This window comes from Scardinius erythrophthalmus, assembly GCF_964197995.2.
Source record: "Scardinius erythrophthalmus genome assembly, contig: HAP1_SCAFFOLD_709, whole genome shotgun sequence".
NCBI lineage: Eukaryota > Metazoa > Chordata > Actinopteri > Cypriniformes > Leuciscidae > Scardinius > Scardinius erythrophthalmus.
The window spans coordinates 7,493-21,138 of record NW_028295912.1 but is presented as its reverse complement, the minus strand read 5'-3'; the positions used below and the strand labels follow the sequence as shown (position 1 = coordinate 21,138).

The following is a 13,646-nucleotide window of genomic DNA, read 5'->3' as shown; positions in this document are numbered from 1 at the left end:
CTACCCCTTTGAAATAAGCAAAGCATTAACTGTGAACCCATACAGAAAAAAAAAAATATTGAAATATATTTTAAAGTGTCAAAAATATATGTGGCATATATTCCAAATACATTGAAATATATTTGCATTGTTGTTCACTTATATTTATCATTTTGAAATATATTCTGAAATATAACAAAAATATATGATGTTAAGTGTGAAATATATTTACATTTATAATGTAATAATTGTAATGTAAATATATGGTCATAAAATGTTAAGCTTGCTAAAGAAGGGTCGAAAATGTATTTTGATCATAGTAATTCCTCTACCTTTTCCCCAATACACAACCGTAGGCTACCATATTTCACTACTGTATTATGACACACAGCTGTAATTAATGCTGTACTTACATTTAAATGACTGCAATGTAAAATAACAGATAGTTGCTTTCCTAGGACTATTAGGCCATATTAGGTGGCACGTACCTAACACTAAGTGCAATTATTAGATTTATTGTTGTTTTATTGACATCTTTCCTGAAGTCATTTAAATATTGAAAATATGCACAATATTTATGATGCAAGTATAAGTGACACTCCAACAGTGAAGTGCACTTAAACAATAGATAGAACTCAGTGTCTAACGCTGCATACACACACTATTAAATAACTGTATTCAATTCTGTAAAAATAGGGGGAAAAACTCTGCATTCTGTGTGTTATTTCCTACATAAAATTGTCATTTTAGGCCAATAAAGTCAGTAAAGGGGCAGCCTTGGCTTATTGGTTAGGGCTTTGGGCTTGTAACCGAAGGGTTGCCGGTTCGGTCCTTGACCAGTGGGGAAAGTGGTAAAACACTGCTCTCCCATGCCCACATCCATGGCTGAAGTGGTCTATCTAGAAAATATGTTGTTTGTTTGTGAAAATGTTAACTTTTTAAATTTCAAAATATATTTCAAATGAAACAATTTGCAAAAGTTAAACATATATGAAAATATATTTACATATATTTAACTAAACTATATTTATTGGGCCAATTTCAAATATTTGCATATATTCCAAAAATATATTTTCAAAATATATTTCAAATATATTTCTTTTGTGTATGTGAACATTCACTGTGCTCGCAATCACCATGCTCAAACGAAAGGGCAGCATGCTCTATCCCCAAACAAACAAAGAAGTAAGTGTGTGTATCCAGTTCTAACATAGGACGAGAACATGGAGGAACACAGCACTTACTAAGAGAGAAAAAGAGAAAATTCTGCACACTGCCAGTTGAAAACTAACTCCTAGCAAGATCTGTAGCAGATAGAGAGTTAGAGATGCTTCTGACGCACACATACACAGAATGGCCTCTGATGACGAAATATCCTGATGATGCACCTGTGGCTCATCTATTTATAGCCTCGCGTCGCGGGTGCGCGCCGATGACGTCATCGCCCGAGGCTATATTAAATGCTGGATTCACTCCGCATGGATGTGACATGTTACAATTATTACACATTAAAGCAATGTAAAGGCAGACTAACAGATTATTAGAAAAATACTCGTAGCAAAGTATATTTAAAATATATATATATTCCAATTATTGGTAAAAGTGTAAATAATCTTAAATGTCTCACTGTTGCTCAAATTTAAATCTGCTCACAGCAGAGATTCAGATTAATACTGAAGTTGGTCTGTAATCAGAACTGAATTTAATAGCATTTTTAACATTTTGACTATTGTAGAAGATCAAATATTATGAAAAACTTTCTATTTTTCCTCTGTTCTCACTTCAGTGATTGTGTTTTGTGTCTGTTAATGAGTGACTGTCTTCAGGGAAATGATGTGGAGTGTGTTTGCATATTGATCAGATCTTCAGTGTGTGAGAGTGTTTATAGTGCTGTGAGTTTAACACTTCATCACTGACACACACAACAATCTTCATCAACATGACCTTCATCATCATCTTCATCTGGACTCTCACAGCGTTTGCTCAAGGTTTGTGGAGCACAAGTTTGATATTAATTCATTTCTTCAAGTATATTGTCAAAGTTTTGAGTGTATTTTCTTCTTGTTGTGTTTCAGAGTGTAGAGGACAGATCACCGTCACTCAGAGTCCCTCAATAACAGCAGAACAACCAGGAGGAACTGTGAATATCAAATGTAAAACCAGCAGAGATGTGTACAATGGAAATTGTTTATCCTGGTACTTACAGAAACCTGGAGAAGCTCCTAAACTCCTGATTTATTATGCCAACACCCTCCAGTCAGGAACTCCATCTAGATTCAGTGGCAGTGGATCTAACAGTGATTTCACTCTGACCATCAGTGGAGTCCAGACTGAAGATGCTGGACATTATTACTGTCAGAGTTTATACTGGCCTGAGAGCATTCGGTGGTTCACACAGTGATAAAGAGTCGTACAAAAACCTCCGTCAGTCAGAGTCACAGTGACTGAACTGAAACTGCAGCTGCTCAAAGGAGGATCTGAAATAACATCGTCACACTTGCATCTGAAATAAAACCATCTAAATTAAACTCTTTATTAGATTATAGAGGTCAGAAATAAAAGCATACGCTGAGAGAAACAACTAGACAAAGCCCACCAGTGTCCCTGCCCTTACAGAACAAAAATATATGGGAATATACTGTAAAATATAATGCTATATATTACATTTAATACATTTCCATATATGGGAAACTACAGTAGTGCTTATATTCTTCAATATACTGCAATATATGCATTGACCATGGCTATATAAAAAAATTAAAATATTATTAATTATTGTGTACATATATTGAACATACATGTTCCCATGTAAATGTATGTTCTCACACACACACACACACACACACACACATTTTTTCACAGCATTTATTTGATCATTAATGTGATAATTCTGGATATGGATATTGCTTATTGAGTTCTACATATAAACACAATTCTCACCTCTGAAAGGTTTTCCTCAGTGGGTTTTACAGCAATATGCTGCACAATGCGTTGATATTTTCGATGAAATGCGTTGATTTGTTAGTGTGAGTGATGAACAGCGTCATGATATTGGAAACTGGCATTTCTTACCATATTATTTTAATATAGGCTACTTAAATGATGAAAACACTGGTTTCATAGAAAGCGGTCTATTTCTGCACTGATCAATAAGTCGAATACATATCTAAGCCTCTCCCTCCTATTGAGCGCTGGAATTATTACTTTATTAATACATTTATTTATGATTTCACTTTTCTAACGTTTTTGAAATTTTTGGAACTGCTAACACACACACACACACCAGCTCTTGAAGCTCCGCCCCCTGTGCCGGGAGCAGCAGCTCATTTGCAACGGTGTGTTTTTGCTCACCCTCAAACAGTGATGATTTTAACATGCTATAAAAATATCTGTGGGGTATTTTGAGCTAAAACTTCACACACACACACTCTGGGGACATCAGAGACTTATTTTACATCTTGTGAAAAGGGCATTATACACCCCTTAACTTACTGACATTAAAGGACAAGTTCGGTATTTTACACTTAAAGCCCTGTTTACAGATCGTTTCTGATGAAATAGAACGGTTAAGATTAAAATTTGGACACATGCTGCTGTCCCAAGAATTTTAGGTTTATTTCGCTTCCCCATGTTTATCTTCAATCTATATCATAATCTCTGTGAGGTTCATCATGAATCTGCAGGTGTTTTAATGCTTCGCTGAAGTTTATTAATATGTGAGCAAAAGCCCTGATCCAATGAAAGACCTGAAATGAAAACAAGACAAATGGACTCAAACACATGAAGTTATTATTTTATTTCAAACTATGTTGATTGAATTGTAATAAAATTATGACTGAATGATAAAGCACTCATACAGTTGTGTATGAAACACACAAAGCAGAGCAGACGACAGATCAGAAAAAGAAATATTCAAGCCTGTTTCCACCTTAGATTAAAAATAATAATAATTAATAATTATTATTTTTAAACTGATTTGATTATTTACTGCCGACATCCAGTTTTCTGCCAAGAGTGAATCACAGAGAAACAAACTATTATTGAGTGTTTGATGAGGGAAAATGAACTTCTGAACATTGTCATATTCCTCATTTCTGCTCTTCTGTCGTGACTGAGACTCATTTGAGAGGAAACGGCTTTGAATTTGTGTCCCACCCCTGAGACTGAAGCTCAATATCAGCGTCTGTCAGTCAGACTGTTCATCCAACATCTCTGTCCTTCAGTTTCACTCATTCCCAGTAAAGATGAGGACACACACACTGATCTTCTGCTCTCTGCTGCTGCTCCTCAACGGTGACACTCACTTTCACTGCATTTACTACTTTACATTTACTTGTTTTAGCAAAGATCATTCATTTATTCTGGTGATTTTCTTCTTGTTGTGTTTCAGAGTGTATAGGACAGATCACCGTCACTCAGAGTCCCTCAATAACAGCAGAACAACCAGGAGGAACTGTGAATATCAAATGTAAAACCAGCAGTGATGTTTATTACAGTAGAGCTCATTATATATTCTGGTACTTACAGAAACCTGGAGAAGCTCCTAAACTCCTGATTCGTTATGCAGACCGCCTCGAGTCAGGAACTCCATCTAGATTCAGTGGCAGTGGATCTAACAGTGATTTCACTCTGACCATCAGTGGAGTCCAGACTGAAGATGCTGGACATTATTACTGTCAGAGTTTCCATTGCAGAGCAAATTCTTATAGTAATTGTGGGAGTGATCGTACATTCACACAGTGATAAAGAGTCGTACAAAAACCTCCGTCAGTCAGAGTCACAGTGACTGAACTGAAACTGCAGCTGCTCACACACTCTCACACTCAACAGTGAAGAAACACAAAAATGAACTTAATTTCAGAAATGATAAGAAATGATTTTGATCATTATTTTAGATAATTGTTGGTTTATCTATTCTCATATGGTTGTTCATCTCTCTGTCTCTGTCCAGGATAGATCAAACCGAAGGCACTATGAATGGAGCATGGGGCACATCATTAAGGAGACCTTCCGATTTCTGACTATCACTGACTTAGCACGTTGCAAGCTCGCAAATATTAAAAAAAAATTACACCTTTGTTATGAGTCAGCAGTGAGAGGCCGCTTAGGGTAAAGTAGTTGCACTGCATCCTCTGACTATTTCAGGACTGGCTAGTTTGTGATCGTGAGCGCACATTTGCGACGTGACGTCTCAAAGCGACACCGGGTCCTTAATGAATGAATATTTGAGATTATGAGATGCCCAGAATAATCCTTGTTCTAAATTAAATCACAACTAATCTGAGGATCAGCTGTTAAGATAGAAAATTTGAAAAAACAAAGAGTCACTTAAATTTGAAGTCAGATTAAATTATTCATGGAGTCAGAATTAAAATTAGAAATCAACTGTTCACTCTCCGAAAAAAAGGTACAAAAGCTGTCACTGTGGCGGTATCCTTTTCAAAAGGTACACCTTTGTACCTAAAGAGTGCATATAAGTCCCTCAAAGGTACATATTGGTACCAAACGTGTACATATTAGTACCTAAATGGTACATATTAGAACCCTTTTGAAGGGTACTGTACTGTCCCAGTGACAGCTTTTGTACCTTTTTTTCTGAGAGTGTTTAATAAATTAAAGTGATTTTTCCAGAAGCGCCTGAATTCACATACACGCTGAATTCCCTTCGACCACGACACCGGTTTTTGGGCCAGAGGGTGGAGTTTACAAAGATAACTACCACCCCACTCAATCTCTCACTATTCCATCAGAGATTAAAAGCAGCTTTTCCTATTGGCCCCAGCGTCCAAGTGTTGATTAATTCATCTAGTTCTAAATAGTTTAAGCATGCGGTTGTTCAGCCTCTGCTTAAGAAACAGGTCTGGATGAGGGTTGCTTTAATATTTATCGGCCTGTCTTAAATAATCATTTTTATCAAAACTTTTAGATAAAGTTGTGCTGTCTCAATTGAACTTGTTTTTAAATGCAGCCAAGTTATTACAACCTTTTCAATCTGGTTTTACTGCCCATCAAAGCACAGAGTCTGTCTTGCTAAAAGTGATTAATAACATTTTACTTACAGTTGATGCTGGTAAAAATGCTGTATTGATCTTACTTGATCTTACAGCTGCCTTTGATACTGTAGACCATAATATTCTTCTTAGGTGTTTAGAGCATTTATTCTGTATTAGCCTTACAGTGGTTTAGATCATATCTTAAAGACAAGTCTTTTTCTGTGGAGATAGGCAAGTTCTCTTCATCTTCTGCTGCTATTATTAGTGGAGTACCTCAGGGCTCTATTCTGGGTCCACTTCTTTTTAACCTTATATATGCGTCCGTTGGGGGAAATTATTAAGAAGCACAATGTTTTATTCCATTTTTATGCCGATGATACACCGCTGTATCTGCCGTTGAAAGCTGGCGGTTACATTCAGACCTTGATGGATTGCATCCGGGACATTAAGGAATGGTTATCAATTAACTTTCTCCAACTTAATGAGGACAAATCAGAAATTATTGTTTTTGGCCCTATTATTAAGGAGCTGGGTAACCATTTCCCCTCAGTTTCCTCTCAGGTCAGGAACCTTGGAGTCAATCTTGACTCAGAATTATGTTTATCTAAACAAATTAATTCTGTTGTAAAGAATAGTTTTGATCAATTGTGGTCAATTTCCAAACTTAAATCATTTTTGTCATTCCAAGACTTGGAGAAGGTTATTCATGCTTTTATTACCTCACGCTTAGACTACTGTAATTCATTGTATTTGGGTCTTCCTCAATCATCACTTGCACGCCTCCAGATGGTGCAAAATGCTGCAAGGCTGCTGACCGGGACAAAGAAATACGATCATGTCACCCCAATTATAGCTTCGCTTCATTTGCTCCCGATCCATTTGAATTCAGTTTAAAATTCTGTTGTTTGTTTTTAAAGCTCTCCATTATTAATGCTCCATTATATCTTATATATGTTTTTAAAGCTCTTAATGATCAAGCTCCATTATATCTTAAGAGATCGTCTTGCTCCTCTGTCATCCACTAGATCTTTAAGATCTTCAGACGGGGCTCTTTTATCTATCCCTCGCTCCTGTCTAACATCTAAGGGAGATAGAGCCTTTGCTGTTGCCGCCCCTCGTCTATGGACCCAATTGCCTTGCACCTTCAATTGCTATTTTTAAATCTAAATTGAAAACTTATCTTCTTAAATTGAAAACTTATCTGCACTCTGTGAATTAGTTTGTGAATTTCAATTCAAAATATATCATAGTGAATAAGAAAGAAATCTTTCTTAAAAATAATCAAAAACCTATGAATCGTGAATTGAATCAGATCAACATCTACATTTACTCCTCTAGTCCAGTCACACGTGATCTACCAGTGAAGAGTCTCATTACGTTATATAAGTCATACAAGTCATATAATCTACCACTCAAACTTCATAACGGTCTCATCCCTCCATCAGCAGAAGTGAAACTGCTCCAGTTCAGAGCGTTGAACCAGTAAAAGAGTGAAACTGTGAGTTTGAGGTGAAAATCTCATTTGCATTGTCAGGTTTAGTGATTGTGATGGTCTCAGAATAGAGCAGATCATGTTCAAACCCCAAGAGCTTCATTTCACATTTAGGGGAGACCGGAGTTGTAACACTGGGTCAGTTTGACACGTCAGAGCTATGGTGATGTCATCAATATCACACACCGCATCATGTGACTGTGATCAACATTGTACGTTTTATGACCAAAAACAATTTTTCAGGAGGAAAAGTAAAAAATGATTATTTTTATAAAGATTATTTTTTGCCGAACAATCATTGTATTGTAGATCATTTGACTTGCATAATCTAAAGTAGATATTTCTCTAGTTTAATTTGATGCTTTACACTCATAACTTCAAACCCACATGCTAAAACAGTTAGCTATGTTACGGCTGTTTGCGGTGAGGATAGTTTTAACAGTTCATTAAAAATATTACAACCAAACCCTTAAGATGATTCCAGTTATCAATCACATTCCCTGTTAAGACAAAATCATGTGAGTTTTTGTTGCACATTGAGGGATTTATGAATATGTTTCCATTATAGTTTATGTGCATGTCTTCTTATCGGATAAAAACATCATCACCTCAGTCGAGCACATACGATTTTTTCTGCACATTTTTAGAATTGATGTTCATCTCGACATTTCCATCCAACGTTTTTTTTATGTGATAGTCAATCCCAAAATTCACATAAAATAGGAGGATGGCACCATAGCTAGTGACTGAACTGTTGTGTGACAGGAATTGAGAACACACACACATGATCACACACACAAACACACACAGCAGTTGTTTTTGTGCTAAATTTGAAGTCCTCAAAAAAATACAATACATTTTTTGTTACTTAAAATTGTTGACTTTATTCAAAACTGATTATTCTTTGTTCTTCAAAAACATTCTTGCACACATTTAGATTGTGTGGATCTTATTTCAGTAAATTATCTCTCATTGTTCCATCGATCCCCAGCCTGAGTTACAACAGGACAGGGTTATGTCTCAACAACGACCTCTTTGTGTTTGACAGTAACTCACATAATCTGTGATTGTGTTGTACATGTCCAAGTGAGTTATATTTCTAGCAGACAAATGTGGAAACCATGTCTCAAATTTTGAGAGATAAAGAACAAACAAACACTGAGTTACCGACGCTCAAACAACAGTGTTTCTCTCCTCCGTCTCTCTGCTGAATGCAGCTGTTCTCCACTATTACAGTCAATCAAGAACATTTAGTGTCTTCATCAAATCACTCATTATTGTGTTTTAGCTCAGCCCAAAATAATGCAGCAAGTAAATAAACATCTATACAAAGCTGTTGCACAAACATAGTGTGAGTGTATCTTCTGTCTTCAGGGAAATGATGTGGAGTGTGTTTGCATATTGATCAGATCTTCAGTGTGTGAGAGTGTTTATAGTGCTGTGAGTTTAACACTTCATCACTGACACACACAACAATCTTCATCAACATGACCTTCATCATCATCTTCATCTGGACTCTCACAGCGTTTGCTCAAGGTTTGTGGAGCACAAGTTTGATATTAATTCATTTCTTCAAGTATATTGTCAAAGTTTTGAGTGTATTTTCTTCTTGTTGTGTTTCAGAGTGTAGAGGACAGATCACCGTCACTCAGAGTCCCTCAATAACAGCAGAACAACCAGGAGGAACTGTGAATATCAAATGTAAAACCAGCAGAGATGTGTACAATGGAAATTATTTATCCTGGTACTTACAGAAACCTGGAGAAGCTCCTAAACTCCTGATTTATAGAGCAAACACCCGTCAGTCAGGAACTCCATCTAGATTCAGTGGCAGTGGATCTAACAGTGATTTCACTCTGACCATCAGTGGAGTCCAGACTGAAGATGCTGGACATTATTACTGTCTGAGTTTATACTGGCCTGAGAGCATTCAATGGTTCACACAGTGATAAAGAGTCGTACAAAAACCTCCGTCAGTCAGAGTCACAGTGACTGAACTGAAACTGCAGCTGCTCAAAGGAGGATCTGAAATAACATCGTCACACTTGAATCTGAAATAAAACCATATAAAATAATCTGACACTCTTAATAATTATAGAGTTCAGAAAGAGATGTTGTGCTCTTATAGATCAGTGACACATTTGCGATCTGAGTGATTTCAGTTTGCTCTATAGTTGCCGCCTTTTATTAATAATAGATCTTAGAGTGCAACACCCCCACAGCTTCAGTCGTTTTCTCTTCATGGGTTAGGCCTACGCTTCATTTCATTTGGAAACATTAAGTAGTTTTGATTTACAAGCCGTTTAATGTTTGATGATCACATTATTTTACATTTGAGTGAGCAATCTTCTATTACTTGTTTCAGCTTCTTCTTCTCCTGTGTTTTGATCCGGATATTCTGTACTAGAAGATGTGTCATAGCGCCCCCTATCATATAACAGTGAAAACATGGATAGCTGGAAAATTCAGTCAATGGTGGGAAAGAGTAAAGTAGAATTAGAGTAAATTCCTATGTGCACCAGTGGACTAGCCTACCCAAAAATTCAGATATGCAGAATTAGAAACATATCTGTTTTATATCATTATTTTAATCAATATTTTCAAACAAAGTTTCATAAGACTGTATATGAAAAACTATGTAAAAAAAGTATATTTAATAGGCTACTCGATCAAAAGAGTTAACACAACTACAAGCCAAGTATACTTTGAATAATTAAACTTTTAAGTATATCCCGATCAAAAGATTGAGAACAAGTACTGGCCAAATATACTTGGACTTTTCTCTCAGTATAAGTCAAGTACACTTAAGTGTAATTAAGTATATTTCTGAGAAGTACATAAAGTATATTTTTGAGAAGTACATCAAATGTAGACTGAAAGTATACTTTCTTATTTTTAGTTGAAAAGAAGTATACTAATAGAACACTTGAATAAACTTATTTTCCATGCTTATTTTATTTACTCTATAAACTATTCCACCCAAAAGCTTGTTACTATATAAACCTGAACATGTTAGTTTATAAGATGGTGTGTAATATTATGTTTAAAAAAAAATAATTAATAAGCTACTCAATCAAAATAGTAAACACAAGTACAAGCCAAGAATACTTAGAATACTTAATTATACTTTTAAGTATATCTCGATCAACAAGTATAGGCCACATATACTAGACTTCTCTGTCAGTATAAGTCAAGTATACTTAACTGCAATTTGAAGTATATTTCTCAGAAGTACATAAAGTATATTTCTGAGAAGTACATAAAAAGTAGACTGAAAGTATACTTTCTTATTTTTAGATTAAAAGAAGTATACTAATAGCACACATGAATAAACTTCTTTTTCGTAAGGGTACTTCTAATGGGAACTTTGTATAATTATGCCGTGGTTTCACACGTACACTTAGTTAGAATAATGCTCACCCTGTTTAGACTGGTCTAACAACACTCTGTTGGTGGCCATACGTCCGGATTTTAAGCCCCCTGTCCGGCGCAGCCTCAAGCCTGACACTCATTTTTGGAGTTGCGCTGAATCGGCCTAAAAACCCCAGCTCTAGAATCTTTATTGGGACGCAGCAGCGTAAGATCTCTGGCCAAACAAACGATTGGCTGAAAGCGCTGTCAGAAAAATATCTGATATATCATGGGTTAAAAACGTTAACAAGCCTCCACGTCATGGAGTCCACGTGCTGGCTACCTCATATCATAACGTTAACATGCCGAAACGTCAGACCTCATTTAATTCGGAATGGACAAAAGAGCACGAATTTGGCCATGATGACCCTAGAGGAGCTGGTGTCGCCTGAGCTGCTGCAGAAGGGGGAACTTCTTTAAGAACTGAAATGTATATTTAATTCATTTTCGCATTCATTATTTGTTTAAGTATTTCTGTTATTTCCAGAAGTCCAGAAATGTTATGTTTTCAGGCACTGCGCACTTTGCAAGACAGGTTCATCTCAGTGGTCAGTTTTTGAAACAGACATCACAATGTCTTGAATAAATACAAATACTGTGAACAAACACTTTTTTGCCACTTCTGTTACACATAGGTCTACATTACGATATATCGTAGATCAAATTCTCTGGCAACGAATAGACTATTTCAGAATCACTGTATCATGATACCATCGATATAATGGACAAAATTGTATTGTAGTTGCAAGTACACCATAGTCCTATGCAATTATTCTTGCCTCACTAAATGCCGCAAAGTGTCCTCCTTTTTGGTGTTATGGAAATGGCCACTAAACGCTAAACCCATTATTAACCTCTACAGTTCTGAGTATACATTGACTTTGCCGATGTGTTAGTCAGATCTCTGAAACTTCAGTCGGCGTGCTCCTCTGCTCCTCACAGTAAAAATATTCTCACAGCAGATATTCAGGTTCATATACTGAAGTTGGTCTTGTAGATTTATTCAGAACTAAATTGAATTCTGTAATTTTTAACATCTTGCCTATTGTAGAAGATCAAATATGAAAAACAATTTTTACTCTGTTCTCACTTCAGTGATTGTGTTTTGTGTCTGTTAATGAGTGACTGTCTTCAGGGAAATGATGTGGAGTGTGTTTGCATATTGATCAGATCTTCAGTGTGTGAGAGTGTTTATAGTGCTGTGAGTTTAACACTTCATCACTGACACACACAACAATCTTCATCAACATGACCTTCATCATCATCTTCATCTGGACTCTCACAGCGTTTGCTCAAGGTTTGTGGAGCACAAGTTTGATATTAATTCATTTCTTCAAGTATATTGTCAAAGTTTTGAGTGTATTTTCTTCTTGTTGTGTTTCAGAGTGTAGAGGACAGATCACCGTCACTCAGAGTCCCTCAATAACAGCAGAACAACCAGGAGGAACTGTGAATATCAAATGTAAAACCAGCAGAGATGTGCACTGGAATAGTAATGGAGATTTCTTAGCCTGGTACTTACAGAAACCTGGAGAAGCTCCTAAACTCCTGATTTATATAACAAACCGCCTCCAGTCAGGAACTCCATCTAGATTCAGTGGCAGTGGATCTAACAGAGATTTCACTCTGACCATCAGTGGAGTCCAGACTGAAGATGCTGGACATTATTACTGTCAGAGTTTATACTGGCCTGAGAGCATTCAGTGGTTCACACAGTGATAAAGAGTCGTACAAAAACCTCCGTCAGTCAGAGTCACAGTGACTGAACTGAAACTGCAGCTGCTCACACACACACACACACACACACACACACACATTTTTTCTTCTTAATCATACACTCATACTGTAAAGTGAATCATAAACATGTTGTTGCTTGACTAGTTTATTAATCATCTTCCATAAAGCTGCTGTTTAGATCATCATGTACAAGAGTCACAGATGAACTGATTCAGTGAAAGAGAGAAACCGTATTTAACATGATCAGACGCTCCACCGTCCCACAATCAGTCTGTCTGTGACCATTCACTGTTTTCTGGACGCATTAATTATGAATCCAGCGATGCGTCTGAGTCTCACATGAGCAGAAGACAGATCTCTCACAGCAACACTTCAGTCTCGAGTCAAACACACTTAAACATTCATAAAGATGTTATTGCTCAACACTGAAATAAAGCGCTTCATTGTGTGGAAACTTCACTGTTATTTTTACAAGATAAAATACTGCAGTTTTACTGAGATCAGTGTTTATGGGCGATCAGAGACATTTAAGGGGTTTTAGGATATATGAGTTTATTTTATTTAAATATGAGACTTTGAATGTATCAGCTATTATTTTAATATGTGGATAGTTTACTGAAATTATGAAATATGGAATATCTTTCCTAGGTATTTTATAGGCGCATTGCACTCTGTGAATTAGTTTGTGAATTTCAATATCAAAATAGTCAATCCCAAAATTCACATAAAATAGGAGGATGGCACCATAGCTAGTGACTGAACTGTTGTGTGACAGGAATTGAGAACACACACACATGATCACACACACAAACACACACACAGTTGTTTTTGTGCTAAATTTGAAGTCCTTAAAAAATACAATAAATCTTTTGTTACTTAAAATTGTTGATTTTATTCAAAACTTAACATTCTTTGTTCTTCAAAAACATTCTTGCACACATTTAGATTGTGTGGATCTTATTTCAGTAAATTATCTCTCATTGTTCCATCGATCCCCAGCCTGAGTTTCAACAGGACAGGGTTATGTCTCAACA

At 36.3% G+C, this 13,646-nt stretch overlaps 3 gene segments (V, D, J or C); all 3 read left to right on the top strand.

Annotated features, from left to right (window-relative positions):
• Positions 1-85: 85 nt before the first annotated feature.
• Positions 86-3,481, top strand: LOC308686731 (Ig kappa chain V region 4135-like). The segment is given in 2 exons: positions 86-1,967; positions 2,055-3,481.
• Positions 3,482-7,906: 4,425 nt separating this feature from the next.
• Positions 7,907-11,840, top strand: LOC308686732 (Ig kappa chain V region 4135-like). The segment is given in 2 exons: positions 7,907-9,000; positions 9,088-11,840.
• Positions 11,841-11,989: 149 nt separating this feature from the next.
• Positions 11,990-12,945, top strand: LOC308686733 (Ig kappa chain V region 4135-like). The segment is given in 2 exons: positions 11,990-12,172; positions 12,260-12,945.
• Positions 12,946-13,646: the final 701 nt, after the last annotated feature.